General features: G+C 36.3%; 1 non-coding gene across 1 annotated transcript; it reads left to right on the top strand.

Moving 5' to 3' along the window:
* The first annotated feature begins 12,311 nt into the window (after nucleotides 1–12,311).
* LOC116544883 lies at nucleotides 12,312–12,420 on the top strand. The gene has a single exon (XR_004266081.1). It is a non-coding gene; the product is annotated as a U6 spliceosomal RNA (small nuclear RNA).
* Nucleotides 12,421–19,185: the final 6,765 nt, after the last annotated feature.

Here is a 19,185-nt window from a genome sequence, read left to right as displayed (position 1 = left end):
CATTGCACTCCAGCCTGGGTAACAGCGAAACTCCGTCTCAAAAAAAAAAAAAAAAGACTTGTGGGACTGTTGGGAAGGCATGATTGGTTTTGAAACATGAGAACATAAGATCTGAGGGGTCAAAGTTGAATCATAGGAATGTAGCTAAACATAAAAATTTTGTAAACCCATAATTTTTATGATGAAACAAATACATTTTCTCATCTTTCATGTATATGTTTTAATGTTTTTTTAACCAAATGAAATGTGAGTTTTGTAACTTTGATCTTACTATAGCAATGGTTTTATAAACAAAGAAAAAATGAATAATTCAGGATTGCAGAGATGGTAAACTATTAAAAGTAGTTTGGGTATTAAATTATTATGAAATAATTGTGTATTAAATAATTCTAAATCCAACAGTTGTGATTGAACAGATCTGTAGGCATATGTAAGTGTTGAGGTGAAAGTGACAAGCAAAGCAGTTATGTTGAACATTTATGTCTGGAGGTAATCGACAGAGGAACTGGCTGTGGACCTTCACCTCTGCATCACCTTTGTTTTGTGCTGTAGCTGAGTATCAAAAACAAAATCACGACTTATTTCTCAAAGAGAGAGAAAGAATATTTCCTTCAATTTAAGCATTCCTAAATTGCCACCTGATGGCCCCTGCACTCTTGGAGGAGTCCAAGGCAGAGCAGACCCTCAGGTGGGCGGGCAATGCACTCGACCCTGAGGACATCAGGTACCTGGCCCCCCATCCACGGCTGGCGCCCAAGTCACCCCTGCAGCCTAGACGTGGCATGGGAGCAGCAAGTGGCTGGACACCCCAGACCAGGCCCACACCCCCAGCAGCAGGAATCCCAAGTCTGGGCGCCCAGGCGGCAAAGTCAGGTGGTCTGCCCACCCAACAGCCGCTCATTATCATCGGCGTGGGTGCAGAGTGCCCAGCGCAGGGGCCCAGGATCCGGAGAGGTGTCCAAGAGGAGCGGACCCTCTGGCCGGATGGGCTGTGAACTCGCCGACCGTGATGCCACCCAAGGAAGCTCCACCATCCCACACCAGTACCCGAGCTGCACCTGCAAACTGCGCATCCGACATGGGCAGCAGTGGGGGCCGGTGGGGGAAGGGTTGACTTTCCATGCGTCTCCCGCCCCGTGACACCTGCCAGGCAGACCCTGGGGCCAGAGTTTCAGCGCTGAAGCCAGGCCATCCGCGAAGCTGCTCCAGTGCTGCGGAGTGCCCATGCCAGGTCCGATTTCCCTTTGAGGAGTGTGGCGGCCGCAGGGTCAGACAGGCCTCCCCCTCCTCTCTTACATGAGATATATGTAAGCATTGATAATGTTCCATCAGGAACTCCTGTTTGTGATATAAAAAGTGCTCCTGAGATCCTGCACCTGTGGTCCTCGGGCAGCCCGGGCGAGCACAGAGAACCCGGAGCGCAGCTGTGCCTGCCCCGAGCTGCAGCCCCACCTGCCTGCGCTTGTCTGGGAGCGGCTTCCGGGAGCCAAGCGGCCACCGTGGCGCAGGCGCGCGCCGAAGGGCCTTGCGGGGCTCCCTCGGTCTGAGAGGTCGGAGGCTGCGAGTGTTGCTGCTGAAGGCTGTAGTGGACCCGGCTGGATCGCGGATTCTGGGCTAGAAAGCAGATTTGGAATCTCAGATTGGGGGTTGGCGCCAGGTGGGGGTGGAAGGAGCCATGGCTCAGCAGCTGGTTGTTGGGGATCTGAGAAGTCACCACCTTGAAGAAGTTCCTCGGCTTCGGGAGCCAGGGACCAAGGCAGAGCAGAACCTCGGGTCCTGGGCTCCCTAGACCCTGTCTACACCGCTTCTGCGCACCGAATCAGGGACGCGGAACCGCGGAAGGTCCACAGGGCGGCTGTCAGGAGCGGCGCCGCGGAGGTGGAGCTGCGTGGCGTGGAGCGGAGACCTGGACGCCTGGGACAAGCTGCACAGGTAGCGGGGCCCAGCCCGGGGTGGGAGGGTTCCCTAGGCCCGGCTTCCCCCTGGGACGGGGCCTTGGAGGGCGTCGGGCACCCTCGGAACAGCGGAGCCAAATGAGCCTCACCTGCTTTATCCCTCCTAATTCCCCGGCTGGAGCGCTTGGTGGAGAATGTGAGTGATTTAACTCACTAAGTTAGGCATGTACCGTGTTGTTATTTTTAACGTTCACGTTTAAAACATGGTGTTTTATACATTACAGGAGGTCCCTACTGAGAGAACTCATTGCCCTATCAAAAATACCGGGAGTCATTTTAAGTAGGCGAAAATTTCTCAGATAAAACTGCTCGTTTTACAGCAGTTCTATCAAATTTCTCAGAACTGCTCGGTTCTTTACTGAAGGGCCTTAGAGGGAAACTTGGAAGTGGGAGGTGGGTTTTGTGTTCTTGAATGAGAAGACACATTTTTCTCAAAATGTGAGCCTTTCTGTGTGTTTCAATTTTACATAAACCGAATGAAAATATCAAGGTTTTAACATTTTTGCACGACACCTGCTGTCTTTTACTATTGTGATGACATTTTAAATAATTTTATAATGGACTGAAAAAATACTGGCTTCTCTAGATATTAAAATGTGCTATTAATTTCTATAATTGTTTACTAACAGCTGAAAATGCAGATAAATGCATAGAACAGAATAGGAAATCCAGAAAGACTGAAATGATATATGTAAGGGTTGATAATGTTTACAGATATGAATAAGAAAGGATGAATTATTAATGAAAAAATGCCCGCTCTTTGAAGAAAACTAATGAAATTTTATATCACAAACATGAGTGCCTGATGGAACACAGATTGAAACTTTTACATATGCAAGTGAGAAAAATATCAGAGGAAAACACAAATGCTCATTTTACAGGTATATTTTATGCTGACACAGGCCTTCCTAAGAATGACCTCAGAGGCAGGCATTCTGAAGGTTGATTTAGCAAACTAAAAATTAAAACTGCCTGTATATCAGAAAAAAAAAAAAAAGACAAGTGAAAGAAAACATACTTGAAAAGTATTTACTGTGTTATATATATATTCAGATGAGAAGTGTGTTTTCATTTTACAGGGAATTCATTATATTAATCATGTGATATGTATAGTACTGGTATGTATAGCATATATATTACATATATAATGTTATATGTATATCAGTTATATATACAAACTAGATGAAAAGTTACATATATACACATTAGTTGAAAAGTGCATCTTCATTTTATAGGAAATTCAAATCAAAGAAAAACTCTAATAAAAGTGGGCAAATAACTTTTTTGCAGGTTTACAAGTTACTTATGTACATAGGAAAAAATCCTTTGCATTTCTGGCATAAAAATTTAAATTAAAAGAGGAATGAAACTGTTTTCTGTCCACCGTGTGAGGACGTTTTGTACTGCTGCTTAAAGTTTAAGTTGTTGATAACTTTTTAAATAGACAGATTGGTGGTAAGTACTACATTTTAAAAATGTGTATACTATTTACCCATCAATTCCATTATATTAAAATGCCCTTAGGAAGTAGAGATACATGCACTTTGTTTTTTGCAGCACTTATTTTTAAAAAGAACAGATTGAATGAATTCTATAAGTAAATTTCTGTTGCAGCCATAGGATGGAATAATATGTGAGCATGGAATGTGACAATAGATATAGAAGTATGTTGACATGCGAAGATGTATTTTTGTTATAGCCAGCAAGGAAAAAAGAATCATTTGGTTATATATACATGCAAACATACTATGGTCTTGTGTTAACAAAAAAAAAATGTGTACAAAATATAACATTTCTAATTTCTGGGTATTTGCATTTTAAGCAAAGTTTTTCTTATCTGTGATTGCTGCAGTAAGCATGTACAAACTTCTAGTAAAAGTTTATTATTAATGGAATAATTCTTGGGAAAAGGAATATGAATCTTGTCCAGATAAAAATAACTTCTCACTTTCTATTTTTTATCATTATTATTATTGTGTGTTATTATCTTTGAACTTTTAGCCTCTTCAGAAATAAAAGGGAATATTTTTATCTATCTCCAGATTTTATGTATATATTTTATTATGTACACATATTTTTCTTACATGTAGATTTATCTCATATGCAAACAATGATAGATTAATCATTTCATTTTACAGTACTTGTATTCTTTGAAAATAAACATAAATACAAATGATTACTATGCAAAAATACTGCTTTATAGGAGTTTATTTAAAAATATTGAACTCCTCATCTGTATTTATCCATTCTTTCATTGAATTTATTCATCAAACATAACCTGAGTACCTATTATGTAGCAGACATATTCTACTATCTCTCAGGACCCTTCCATCCTTAAAAACTGTGTTTACCTGCCCCATCTGCACAAGCTAAGAGATTTGAAACGGGGATAGTAGGATTTCATCTCATTTAAACTTTATCTCCCATCTTTCAAACAAAAGAATTTCTGAAGTTAGAAAATAGTAGACGATAACCTTTAACTGCCCTTTCAAAAGTTTATCAGTCTTAAACACTAATATTAATAATTGGAAAGTCTGATTTGCATATATTCTCTAAATATAAGTGTTGAATTAAATGATCCATATCTATTCGTTTGAATCATGAGTTTCCTTTGACTTCAAGTTGTTTGAAAAATCCAAGAATTAATTTGTTTAAAGAATGTGTTAGTTATTTCAGTGTTTTTTCCCCATAGTGCCTTTAAGAACTGAAATGTATTTAAGTGCCAGTTATATCCCTAGAACTGCCCTAGACCTGCTGAGTATACCATATGCTACTTAATGTAAGGACTCATGGGTTGTGTGATGCCCCATTATTATATATTTCAATACAATAATTTTTAAAATGCTACCAATTATAGTTGTAATAAATCATTAATTATAAGTGGCATTCAAATATCAGAGGTGTTAAAATGCGGCCTACTCTTTAAGTCATCCTACAAAGTAGGTATAATTGTTTTATTTTACTTAATTAAAATTTTTTTGTTAAGCAGTAGTAATAGAAATACTCCTAGAACTCTGGGAGGCTGAGGTGGGAGGATCGCCTGATGCCAGGAGTTTGAGACCAGCCTGAACAACAAAATGAGATTCTTGCTATACATAAAATTTTACATTAGTAGCTGGGCATGCTGGTGCACATCTGTAGTCCCAGCTACTCAGGAGGCCGTGTATGGAGGATCGCTTGAGCCCAGGAGTTCCATGCTACAGTGAGGTATGATTATACCATTGCACTCCAGCCTGGGCAAAAGAGTGAGACCTTGTCTCAAAAAACAAAAACCTAACAATTTTGAGTTGTTGCTGTAGGAACTATTTTAAATACTTTACATAGTTTCTCATTTAAGCATCGTGATGTCCTATGAGATAGCTATTATTGTTGTTTTTATTAATGAGGAAGTTGAGGCACAGAAAGTCTAAGTAATGGCTGGTAAATGACAGAGTTTAAAGTAGGAATGAAACCCTAGTTGAACTGAATCCAAAGACTGAGTTCTTTCTATTCAAATAGGCTGCTGTTTTCATCAAGGTAGTGAGCAATAAGTGCTAATAAGTATTGTACTTTGTTCAAGAAAAATAAGAAGAAAAACTTGCTATTCAATGTTTACAATAATGCAATGACTATGTTTTGAGAGATTGCACTACACTTTCCTAAAAGGTCCTCTTAACGCTTGTACTACTGCTGTACATTTATCCTGTGCCAGTGGCTGTGTGGAAGTGGTCACTCTCCTGGTGAACAGAAAATACCAGGTTGACATTTGTGACAAACAAAACAGAACACCTTTAATATAGGTATATATAGTCAACTCTTTCAGCATGATGTGGGTTTGATTTATATATATAAAATTAAAATAAATTTGTCTTATTTAATTATAACTACTTGGTGAAACCTGAGGAATGTGTATTTTGAATTCTTAGAATTTACAATCTCTTTCTTGATCTAATATGGACAGGCCAGGAAGAGACTTGTGCCATCATTCTGCTGAAACATGACACCAACCCGCATCTTAAGGATATTTACGTCATCACTGCTCTCCATTTTACTGGGTATAATGAGAGTATGTTACTGGCAGAAAAACTGCTTTCTCATGATGCAAATATTGAAGCAATGGACAAGGTGTAGATCAATCAACTTTCTTTTCAAAATATTTGTTTTAACCTTGACATAAGTAAGGTTCAATTTTTTATATTTGGAAGCTCAAGCATTCACTGAATGCAAGGAAATTAAGTTATTTTGAAATAATTGTCTAAAATCGTATTTTAAATAATGATACTTTGAAAGAAGCATTCAAGGGCACAACTTTTTTTGTATTTTTTTTTTTTATTTCTAAAATACACTTTGGAAAATATTTGTGAATTTCTTAAAGGTAAAACCTTTTCAATTTTTTTTTTAAATGCAGGGGTTTCTACCCCACCCCCGCCCCCGTTAATGTAAAACAACACAGGAAAGAAAATATGCCCTGAAAATAGGCTTTATCTTAAAACTCAAACAAAACTAAAGCAACTTAGAATAGATAGACATCTTGCTGCTGCTGACAATTTTCTAAAAACCTGATGTATCATCTCAGTGGTGAGGCTTAAGAGGGAAAAATGGGAAGGGAAAAGGAGAGCCATCAGGAATACGCATGTCACTTGGAAATTAGGTAATACGGGAAAGTGCCAAGAAGAGTTTTTTTTAAGTTGTTTGTTCTTCCAGTTTATGCATTGAGACAAGATGCTCTTTAGCTTTGGGGCTAATACATTTTGGTTTGAAAAAGAGAGTGAGTTGAAACTTGCCTAGAGATTAATTTTAGGAGAACTCTGAGGAAACCATATTGGCAGTGAATATGTGGTGACAGCATGAGAAACACTTCAACAGAAGATGAAACAAATTATTAACTGACTTATTACCCATCCAGGCAGAAACATCCACTTAGATCTAAGAGTCTAAACTTTCCTCTCAAATCTAGAATGTCTTGATGGAAAGGTGGGAGGTAAGGAGCTTATTGATAGCAAAATAAAGTTGGATTATTTGTCCCTGTTCTACTCATACCCATGAAAATTAAATGGAGATTTAATAAATGACTCTCTCTCTTACTCTTTTCCTTTTTTGGCCACATCTACAACTGATAAAGGGAATTAGCCACGTGGGTGAGGGATGAGACCGAAGGGATTGCGTGCTGCACGAATTCTCAGAATTGTGCATTATAGTGACCTGAGCAAATTTTGTTAAAAATCTAAAATTTTAGGCTTTCCCCTGAAGCTTTGGATGTAAGAGATCTAATGAGGCCTGAATGTGTATGTTTAAAAATGTTTTCTTGAAGCTGGGCACAGTGGTATGTTCCATTAGTCCCAGCTTGAGCCTAAGACTTTGAGTCCAGCTTGAGCAGCATAGTGAGACTCTTATCTCTAACCATAATAACAGCAAACAAACAAAACCTCCAGGTTTGGATACACTCTTGTTTAAGAACTCCAGAATAGATAAGTGTAATATATGCATTCTGTATCTCAAAAAATGTAAAAAATCTCTAGAAGAGTTGGCATTTGCTAGGTGCTACTTTCTTCAAAGCTCTCCTTTTCAATAAGATTAGCCTGACTTACCTGTCTTTCTCTGTCTGTGACTGGGAAGTGAAAGGGAATATTATTGGCAGTATCTCTCAGCTTACAGAATAACACCATTTTTTTCCCACCATTAGTCATTCACTGCCATTCAGAGAGGTTTTAAAAATTTGCTTATGGGTAATCTTTCAATAAGTAGAAGCTGACTCTTTAATAATTTCGTGTCCCTTTGTCACCATACAGGTGATTATGTGTCAACAAATGTTCATCACAAGTTGGATTTTCTCAAATAATAGCCAATCCTAATTTTACTTTTTAGTTGAAGCTGTATTATGAACTATCTCAGTATGTCTGTTGAGTTTTTGGATCTTTAGCATAACCAGGATGTCAGCTTTACATACTGAAATCCATGAAGTTGATATAAATTTGATATAAATCAAAATTCTTTTGATTAAGAGAATTTCCATAGAAATTATTTTAATAATGTAGTGTTGGCAGTCATATAAACTATTTGGCTAACAATCTGGGAAAATTATATACACATAGATTGTAAATGAATATGTGTTGGAAAAATTCTTGAAGTGGGTATTATGATTCTTAATAGCAATTTTTATTATATATGAGGGCCTGATTTTTTTGGTAAAACATATGATACTAGAGAAAGTACATATTTTACATGCAAATACTTGGATTATACACAACCATTTAGTTACACGTTCGTAGCAAATATAAAAATAAAAGGGCTATATTCTAAATGTGCACAGATTTGTTTGCCTCTATAAATTGAGTCAACATGTAAAATTTAAAAGACTTATGCAGAAACCTGGACTTCAGACTTGTCTTAAAAAATAAAATATGGTGTCCCCTGAGTTTCTATCACTGTTGGCCTGCTGTGCAGAGGATGCTTCTTTATAAAAGGCATATATTCTCCAGTTTGCTACTGTGCCCACATCAGTACTTTCCTTACTCAGATAACCTTCCTTTGTCCTTGTAAGTATTTGAGTTTACAACTCTTATGTTGTAGTATATTTTGATAAAGATTTCAAGGCTTTTAATTCATTGTGTATTTGTTTATAATATATAGTCTATAGATTATATAAATCCCTCAGTTATGGGGTTGAATTTTAGAATTTAGTTTAAAACTCTTTTTCTTTATACCACAAATAATCATCTTCCCATATGAATGCCTAGAAGTTTTTTTTAGGTTATTCCTGGTTATAGTTGGATGCTTTATGAATATTGCAGACATTATATCTTTCTCCTCAGCAGTCTTCCTGAAACATGCAAGTGACTTATTGACTTTTATTATGCTAGAAATAACCAATATGGATCAGTATGAGAACTTTTTTGATAAGCCATTATATTTGTATTTGCTTTATACTTAGCCTAAAATAAAAAATGACTTTAAATAGCCATTTAAATGGAAACCAATAAAAATGGATTTAAAAAGTAGAGTTGCATTAGGGTCCCAGCATTACCATTACAATTGAAAATAGAATTTCTTACTGAGCTTTGGTTTTTTAAAATATTTAGTTTTAAGTTTTTTAAACCTCTCTCTCTTACACGGAACATACTGAGCTTTGTAACAGTTAAGATAAAAATCTGTTCTCTGTATTAAAAGAAACCCATGGACTATTTAATAATACGGAAAATATGTACATTTGAAGCCAATCACTCTTAATTCAGAGCTCATTTCTTTAGTGACCCATTTGGAGCAGGAGTGCCTGACATTGGCATCTGGGATCCTGATATCATTGATAGAAGTGAATCAAGCAAGTTTGTACCACCCAGAGGAAGCCTCCAACTGTATTGGGAAGCTCTGGAAACTGTACCTCTGAAACTCTTAATTCCTTAAATGTTAATATTTGCCACAAAAAGTATTGTCAAATGGGTATTAGGTAAAGTTCAAGAGATTTCTTGATTATTGGATATAAAATCCAATACTTCTCATATGCAGATTGTCATGGAATCTTTCTCTTGGGTTACAATAAGCAAATAGTCTTTGGAATATAGTTTAAGAAACACTGCTCTAGAGATAGCAATTTAGATCTTAATTTATGTAAAAAGCTTAAAGTATTTGCTACTATGTTTTAGGTTTTGGGGGCTATAGAGATAAAAGATACAGGCCTTACCCTCAAGAATCTCTTGGTTTCAGTGGGAAACAATGAAGTGATTACAATATACCATGCTAAGTGCTGTGATCAAAGCAAGGATTCTTGGGACTGGTATGTTTGAAGGGAGTTTTGGTGATGACCACAGTTAATGTGGGGAGGCAGAAGAGGTGTGCTTGCAAGGCAAAGAGCAGCACATCAGAAAGCACAGAGTGAGAAAGAAGGGACTGGTTTTCATTTACTTCCTTTCTATATTGTATGTTGAAGTTCAAACATCTTAGAGAAGATTTTTAGTTCATTTGAGAAATTTCTAATTTATTTATTTATTTATTTATTTTTGCTGTTTTGTAGGACAGAAACACACCCTTTTATTTGCTTTAATTTGCAAGAGACAGCAAATGGTGGAATTTTTAGTGAAAAAGCAAGCAAATGTATATGCTGTTGATAGGCTGAGACAGTACAGTAGTTCTTATTTAAAATAAAAACCTGAATGTTCTAGAGTGGAGTCATTCAAGTCAGAAATATTAATAAGATTAACAATTATTGGCATATAGTGAAAAATATCAACACAAATCAGGTAGAAAAGCAAATATTTGGACTAAGCAACATAACATATAGTAGGATTCATTTTCTCTTATAGAGTTTTTGTTATTTGTAATCTGATGTTTTTGGTCTTGTAATCTTATATTAGCTGAAGTTTTTTGTATTTTATTTTTGAAGTGTGGACTTTGAGTTTATGACTAGTATTGCCATTATTGTTATTATTTATCGTTTAAGGCTGTAAATAGCTCTTATCTGACTCCTAGCAGATATGAATTACAATATATCAGACTAGGAAAGCAGTGGGGAAATCTTCATTTAAATCTTTGCCTACTTTAGATAAACGACCTCAGCACAGTGTTTTGGCCATCAAGGGACTATAAGTTAGCAACTTGTATTATGTCATACCCCAGTGGAACAAGAGACTTCCTTGTCATCCCTTTTAGCCTTGGTGATAATTTACAAAGATGAACACTTGATCACCCAAGATGCTTATAGACACAAGTACATGTAAATGGTTATTATGTCTACATTGACAGGCAGGATATTAAATTGATAGAGTGTATCGAACTAGCTGTTTAGTAATGACTTTATTAAAGTTCTTGAATGGAGTTATTTCTTTGTTATTTCAGAGCAGTCCTCATGCTTTGTGTATACTATGGCTCATCAGGTATTGTCAATATTTTTCTTCAGCAAAATATTAATGTCTTTACTCATGTATGTATGAGATGCAGAAGATTATGCTATTTGTCATGGTTTGACAAGGTAAGTGTTTGTATTAAAAGGCCAGTTAATACTAAATTGATGTTTAAAATAATTGCAACCACTGAATCTTGTAGATTAGGTGACAGTTCATAGTTTGGTTCAGATAGTTTGAAATAGCAAGAGTTAGTCCACTTTTTAGCTAGAAGTCAAGCAGAAGGCTAGATTAGTTAGAAGTAGAATGCAAGACTCTTTCAGGACTTTTAAGACCTTTATGCCTAGGGATCTCAATGTGGTTCATTTTATTCTAAGTAAAATCCCCATGCATCAGATAAAAATAGAGCCACATCTTGGACTTCTTTTTTCTTCATTTCTTTCTTCTTCTTCTTCTTCTTCTTTTATTTATTTATTTATTTATTTATTTTTGAGGCCGGGTCTCACTATGTTGCCTAGGCTAGTCTTGAACTCCTGAGCCTAAGTAATCCACCTGCCTCGGCCTCTCAAAATGCTAGCTACCAGGCCTGGCCTGACTTTTCTAATGAGTTATTGGGTCTTGAAATGTTCAATTTAGCAGAAAATCTTGTATTGTCCTCTGGGGCTATCTCCTGTGAGATAAAATTCTTTGAATTTTCCAAGAAGCTAAGGTGTTTTCTAAGTCCAAGGAAGGCAATCTTTCTTTACAAGTCAGAAGGGGGAAAATAGGCCGTTCTAATTATTCTGTTGTTTTCATGGATTCACTTGCTGTATTGTTGCCGTTGTAACTGGTCCTGCAATCTGATAATGATTGACCTTTGCCACCAGGATGCATTCACTGATTTAGACCCCTCAGCTTTCATGGTGATTCATACATAGTGTTCAAAGCTATGGTGTTTATTAGTTTATGTACTTATGCTCAGCCATTGTTCTCAGCACCCTGCTCTGGGAGCCAGGCCTCCTAGCTTTACCCACACAAATAGTGAGCAAATTGATGCTTCCCCTACACTAAAAACATTATTTGGAGCCCACATCTTAGCTAGATTTAGCCTAGGTCTTCATGGTAAGTTATCCTTTGAGACCCCTGTTGGTCTTTTCTCTAATAAATATTAGTTGAGATGTTCCCACCAGTCAGAGATGTTCAAATAATCTTGCAGGAAGAGATTAGCATTCCCCTTCCCTTTTGCTATCAGATTTGTATCTTGAGGCTTTTTTATATCCTGTGCAGCAGCTTTGGTTAGATAGCAGAAGGTTCCATGTTATCTTTCCACAGAGCAGTGGGAATCAACTTGCAGTTGGCTCCTCAAATAATGCATTTCTACAATAATAAAAATCTCCCAGGCTATTTGCATATCTACCTCAAGTTTCAAATATATCTTAAAGTTCCACTTCACAGGAAGCCATTCGATAAAATTCTCTGAATCTCAAGTAGGTGAGTTGGATTGAACAGAGCTAAGCTTCATCTATGACTCATAAGTATCCATGTATAAAATAGGGGTTTGTACTTGTTTCAGCAGCATATACTTTAAAATTGGATTAATAGGGAGCAGATGAGCATAAGCATGGCTGTTGCCTAAGGATGGCTCACAAATTCATAAAGCATTCCATATTTTGCATTGCCCCTGGAAAGTCATTTGACTATTTCTTGATTAGCTCCAAGGAAGCAGTGTGAGTCAAGCCTAAACAGGAGATACCCAATATTAAAATTGTGATGATCACTATAAAACTATTGATGTACAGTGATGTATGAAATGAGAACAGAGCTGAGTAACATATGGGATGTTACATGCAAATATGTTGTCAGTACATGTCTTGGAAATGGGAAAATGTCAACTTGCATTTCCTTCATAAACCTTAAAAACAATAAAAGCAGGGTTTTTTTCTTGTGTGTTAGTTGGAGAGGATCCTGGCACAGACGTGCTGGCTCAGAGTTTGAGGAGGTAGAGAAGGAGTGGTGGTTGTCCAAGCCAGGTTTTGACATCTGTTAATTTTCTGCTCTTCGTGTGATTGATGAGCTCAGTAATAGGGGACAATTATCTATTTTAATGAGATAATATATATATAAATTTAGTTATAAGTTATGAATTAGCTAAAATGCCCTGAATTATAAGCCACAATAAATACAGCTAATAAACAAAATTAGCACTTAATAACATTTTATGAAAACTGCAACATTTGAATATTTGAACCTATGGAAAAACACACATCAACCTTCATTTGGGACTCCAAAATAGTTTCAGCCATAAAGTTCAAGAATAAGTTATTCCATGGCTTTACTATTTCTCTGAACATTTAAGCATGGAATCTCATTACATCTTCCTGACAACCTAGTGAAGTAAGGTAGCAAAATCGTTATTTTTTTAGAAGAAATCATGGAGCCTAAGAGAAGCAACTTGTCTGAACACAAATACCTATTGGTTACAGAGCAAGGGCTTGTTCTGAGTGCAGGACACTCTGCATGATGTCCAGCTAACTATAGTTAAATTACTGAGCTGTGCTCCCTTCATTTATGAGTACTTCACTTTTTTTCTTTAATTAAAAGGTTAATAAACTTATAAAACTTAAAATTTTGAAGTGTATGGGACAGAAATTAAATTCTGGTATTAGTGCTGATATTGCCTGAAATGGTTTAAGAATTTAATATGTTTGGTAAATATTTTTTATTTTAGTATTAAAATAGCAATTTTATTTATTACTTTTTTATACATAGAATTTGACACCAAATTTTGGAGCATAAAAAGAAGATACTTGAAGGCAATTAAGATTTCTGATAGTAAATTTCTCATTTATCTTGTTGGTACTACTCTTGATCAGAAAGAAAGTAGGATGTAAGATTAAGGTAATTGTAATGGAAAATGACCAGTTTTTAAATATGTATAAATTGCAAGTATATACATGTACATACATATAAGCAAATTAATTTTCAAAATTTAACTTCTTTAATTTAGAATTCAGAGTTATTTAAGAAGGTAGTTGTATCTAATTTATAATCTATTACAGTATTGTCTGAAAAAAATCATTTACTTAATTACAATCCCTAAAATAATATATATTTTTTGCATAAGAAAAAAGATTGTTAAAGTAGTATGTTGTATGTTTTCTCTATAGTCACATTATAACAAATTGAAGTTGTTATACATAGGGATCTTCTATTTCATTTTTATACTAGATTGTTTGTATTTAGTAAATAAATAATTATAGTTGACCCATGAATAATGTGGGAGTTAGGGACTCTAATCTCTGTGCAGTTGAAAATCTGAGTATAACTTTTAATTTCCCCGTCTTAGCTGCTAGTAACCCACCATTGACTGGAAACCTTCCTGATAACATAAACAGTCCATTAAAACATTTTATTTGTGCTGCTGCATTGTACTGTGTTCTTACAACAAAGTAAGGTAGAGAAATGAAGCTGTTAGAAAGAAAATCATCAGAAAAAATACATTGACTTTTCATAAAACATAAGTGGATCCTCACAAGGGTCTTCATCTGTCTATGGATTTCAGAGGCAGAATAAAATCTGCATATAAGTAAACCCCTGCAGTTAGAACCCTTGCTGTTCAAGGGTTACCTGTATTACATATTAATTTTTGTCACTAAGAAAGTAACTATCTTTAGAACTGGGAACTCAACAGTCCCTTTCTTGTACCATAAGTAAATGGCAATAAGAACTGTAAAATTGAACCAGAGTGCACCCATACAAATTAGAGATTACATTTTGGAGATACCTACTGAGTGCAGAAGACAGAAAAACAATTCCTTTGTGAGAAGTACAAGTTATGTTACATATTCTTACATAAGCAGAATGGTTTTATCTGTCATTGTTTACACACACGTACATACACATATGCACATGCACATATATACACACATACATGTGCTCTTGCACAGGCATATGTACACACTAATAAGTTAAATTATTTAATAACTGCTGATTTTTTATGACCAAATCCACTATTTGCAGGGAGCAGCAGATAACACATCCTACACTTTGGATGCAGTTCTTTTGATTTTTTGACTTGTTCTGTGAAGAACTGCCTTTAATGGGTCAACCATGTTTCTAGTTTTATAATAAATAAAAAGATTAGAAGCAAGTAAAAGGAACTCTATGATCAGTAGTAGACTTCTACTTTACTCAGTAGTCATATGTTTTTCTCCAGGTATACAAGTTACTTGAATGATGAGTTCTCCAGTTATACAAGTTACTTAAATAATTAATTTATTATAAGAAATGGGGTTTCTATGTTGTGAATACAGTGTCTATTCAGTGGTACAATTACAGCTTACTGTAGCCTTGAACTTCTGGGCTTAAGCAGTCCTCCTACCTCATCCTCCTGAGTAGCTGGGACCATAGTCATGTGTGGCTACATCTAGCTGGATACACAATTATTTATTGATGGATTTGTTTGTTTATCTGTTTATTTTTGAGGCAGTGTCTCTCTGTGTTGCTAGTACTTGAGTGTAGCGGTGCAGTCTTGGCTCCCTGCAACTTCTGCTTCATGGCCTTATATGGTCCTTTCACCTCAGCCTCCCAAGTAGCTGGGACTATAGGCATACACCACCATGCTTAGCTATTATTTTTTATAAGGTATGTATGTTTGTATGTATGTATATATTTATTTATTTTTTTTTAGATGAGGTCTCACTATATTGCCCAGGCTGGTCTGGAACTTCTGAGCTCAAATAATCCTCCTGCATCAATGGCTTTATGCAATTAGATACAGAAATACAAGAATCTCCAAGTCAAATACCAAGGAGAAAAAAGAAAAGAAAAACAGATTAGGGAAAGTTATTCTGTGAAATAACCATCTGATGACAGTCACATATATCATATCAATTTAATAAAAATCTTATATGATGCATTTGTGTCAAGGGTTTCCAAGACCACCCCCAGGTTTGGTGATTCACTAGAAGGTCTCACAGGACTTAGAAAATAATCATACTCAGATCTTTTATTTATTACAATGAAAGGGTACAGGCAAAATTAGAGGGAAAAGGTGCATGTGGTCAAGTCTGCAGGAAACCAGGCACAAGTTTTGAGGAGTTCTATCCTGTGGAGTTCCCAGGATCTGCTTAATTCTCCCAGGCTTGCATTTTGGCAACACAGCTGCAGTTATGTCTACTAGTACCAGAATCTCATTACAGACTCAGTACCCAAGTTTTTTAAATGGAGGTTCCTCTCCCTCACATGTACCCAAATTCCAGACTTCCAGAAGGAAAGCATCTGTTCAGAGTAACCACATTGTTTCTCTAAACACTTTAGACACAGTAAGCCATTCTTCTCAGGGAATGGTGGGAACCCTCCCAATTTCAGTTTCCAAAACGTCTGCCAAGGGGCCAGCCTTGCATGCGGGCCTTTCTAAGAATGTCAGTCTTTTGCCTGCTACATGAAATCTTTTCTGCACAAAAGTTTTAGCGTCAACTTAATTTTTTGTGCTGTTTTAAAATTTCATTTTAACAGCAAATAATCTAAGATAAGGTAACTTGGTACTAGTTTCTGTTGTATGATCCATCCTTAGTTGCAATGCTGGTTACTTTTTTGAGTTTTAGTGACTAACAGGTATTTCTTTGTAAGTTACCATAGCAGTATTAGGTAATTACAATCTGTCCTCCTTATCTCATTAGCCTTTCAGTAAACTTGTTAAATTAAATAACCTAATAATTTCTGATTTAAAATTAGAATAAAAATGGTCTTTTATTTTTATTACATGAGTAATTTAGTTTTCATCTTGTGCTAACTCCGTTTAGAATTGTGAAATAAGATAAAATAATCATTTTATCAATATTTTCTTGCCTGAACATGCAATTAAATTTGTTTTACATATTTTATATACTTCAATTTGAGAAATAATGCCCACATGCTATTATCACTTAAGTCTCTACTGATCTCCAATTTTGGAGATCACCATGTCTTGCTTAAATATGTCATAATAACAGGTTCAGTGAATATCTTTTATTTTTCATTTTAGTTTTTGTTCTGGAAATCCTGGGATGCATAGACAATGAGTATCTCTTTTAGATCAATAACTTTATTTCTTAGAGCAGTTTTAGGTTCACAGCAAAATTGAGAGGAAGGTACAGAGATTTCTCATTATTTTCCATGCCTCCGACACATGCATGGCCCTTTCCATTATTAGTATTTTCCACCAAAGTGGTACATTTCTTACAACAGATGAACCTACATTGACGCATTAAAATCATTCAAAGTTCATAGTTGACATAGGCTTCATTCTTAATACTATACATTCTGTGAATTTGGACAAATGTATAATGACATGTATCTATTATTTTAATATGATAGAACAGTTTCACTGCCCTAAAAATTCTCAATACTATATCTGTTCATCTCTCCCTTTCTTCCTAGCAACTCCAACCACTGATCTTTTCTGTCTTCACAGTTTCACTTTTTTCAGAAGAGTCATATAGTTGAAATAATACAGTGGATATATTTTTGACTAGTTAAAAAGTTAAAGTTCTATAGTAATTGAATGTAGTCATTTAAGATATACTTTGTCCTTTTGCTTTTCTTCCTTTTTTAATCATAAGATCTGGTGACATGTACTTTACATATTTAGAAAACATGATTTGTGTAGATATTTGCCACATAACAGAAAGGGTTGAGGAAAATGACACCATGCATTACCACACAGTACACACTGGAGCATGTTGGTTTATGGGGTGGGTTCAGATAGACTCTCTGTTCCTTGGAAGGGAAGAAGTTCAAGAGGTTGTACTTTATAAAACTGGAATCACAAAGCCTTCCATACATACTTTCGGTTGGAAATAAGACCAGGCAGTGAATGCTAAAGGTAAATACCCATGCTCCTCACTGATCCTCTTCCTTTGAGGGATGAGTTTGAAAACAGTCTGTATTATGATGACATGACTCATCTATGACTAGATTCTCTATCATGAGGGATGACAAGGAAATCACACAATTTTGCTTTATATAGGTTTAAAAAGAATTTTTTTCTCCTGCTAGGGAGAGGGGAAAGCATTGGTAGTTTTCTTTCTATACATTTTTCACATGAGATAGTACTGCCTGGCAGCCTGCCACACCTCCCCAGTGTTTCTTAAGCTTCTCTCTGAATATGAGGTGTGATTCAGAGTGATTAAGCTCTTAAATGAGTGATCTTTCCAGTGGTTCTTTCTGTGGGAGGTAAAATAGCAGGTGAATTTGGGCCTTATTATATGTAGAGCTGAGCATATAGCTACAACTAAGTAAACCACCCAGCACCTTTCCCAGAAGAGTATTAGCCAGAGTAACACAGTGATCTCTCTTGAGCTCTTCAGTCATTTTATCCTAACCTGAACAGTTTTAACTGCAGAGCTAGGGAGGCTGTATTGTGTTCAACAAAGTAAGTGCAGTAGTTCCCCCTTAAATGTAAGAGATACATTTCAAGACTCCCAGTAAATGCCTGAAACCACAAATCGTACTGAATCACATACCACTTTTTTCTACACATATATATCTATGATAGCATTTAATTTATAAATTAGGCACAGTAAGAAATTAACAATAACATCATAAAATATATTGTTATGGTTCTCACCCTTTTTCCTGTGATGATGTGAAGTGATACAATGCCTGTGTAATGAGATGAAGTGAGGTGAACGAGGTAGGCATTGTAATGCAGTGTTGGGCCACTATGCACCCCCTGAATCTAAGTCAGAAAAAACTTCATGAGCTATGAGTGACCCTGCATCTTCCGGCTTTAATGATGTTGATGGCGGGCAACAGAAGGAGACCGTGTTGATGACTAATGGGTGAACAGCATATGCAGTGTGGATGCACTGAACAAAGGGCTAATTCACATCCTGGTCTGGATGGAGGGGCTCAAGGTTTCATCGTACTTCTCAGAATGGCACACTAAAACTTATGACATGTTTATTTCTGAAGTTTTCCATGTGATATTTTGGGAATACAGTTGACTATTAGCTGTAACCACAGAAATAAAAACAAATGTAAAATCTGTTTAGACATTGACTCATTTCTTGGTGTACAGTTCTTAAAATCATTAGAAATTCCAAACTGATGTCTTTTTGTATGCTAATGATTGACAGCTGGAAGCCCCTATGTAGATTCAGGATGGCAACTGGTCATTATCGTTAAGACGTTGATTAGAGGGTTGAGATCTCTTGTCTCACTCTGCAGACTCTGGGGAGAAGAGAAAGCCTGAAGGTTTTCAGTCACCAACGGCCGGTGATTTACTTAATCAGTGGTGCATATGTAATAAACCTTTCATAAAGACCCAAAGGGACTGGGCTTGGAGAGCTTCCAGTGCGCTGAATACATTGAGGTTCCTGGAGGATGGTGTGTCCTGGGAGGGCATGTAATGTTCATCCCACTTCCCCCACACTTTGCAGTGTGCAACGCTTCAT

Source organism: Sapajus apella, unplaced genomic scaffold, assembly GCF_009761245.1.
Source record: "Sapajus apella isolate SASKATOON/1434 unplaced genomic scaffold, GSC_monkey_1.0 scaffold4, whole genome shotgun sequence".
Classification (NCBI taxonomy): Eukaryota; Metazoa; Chordata; class Mammalia; order Primates; family Cebidae; genus Sapajus; species Sapajus apella.
The sequence above is the reverse complement of the archived record's forward strand: the minus strand, read 5'-3'. Positions and strand labels throughout refer to the sequence as shown.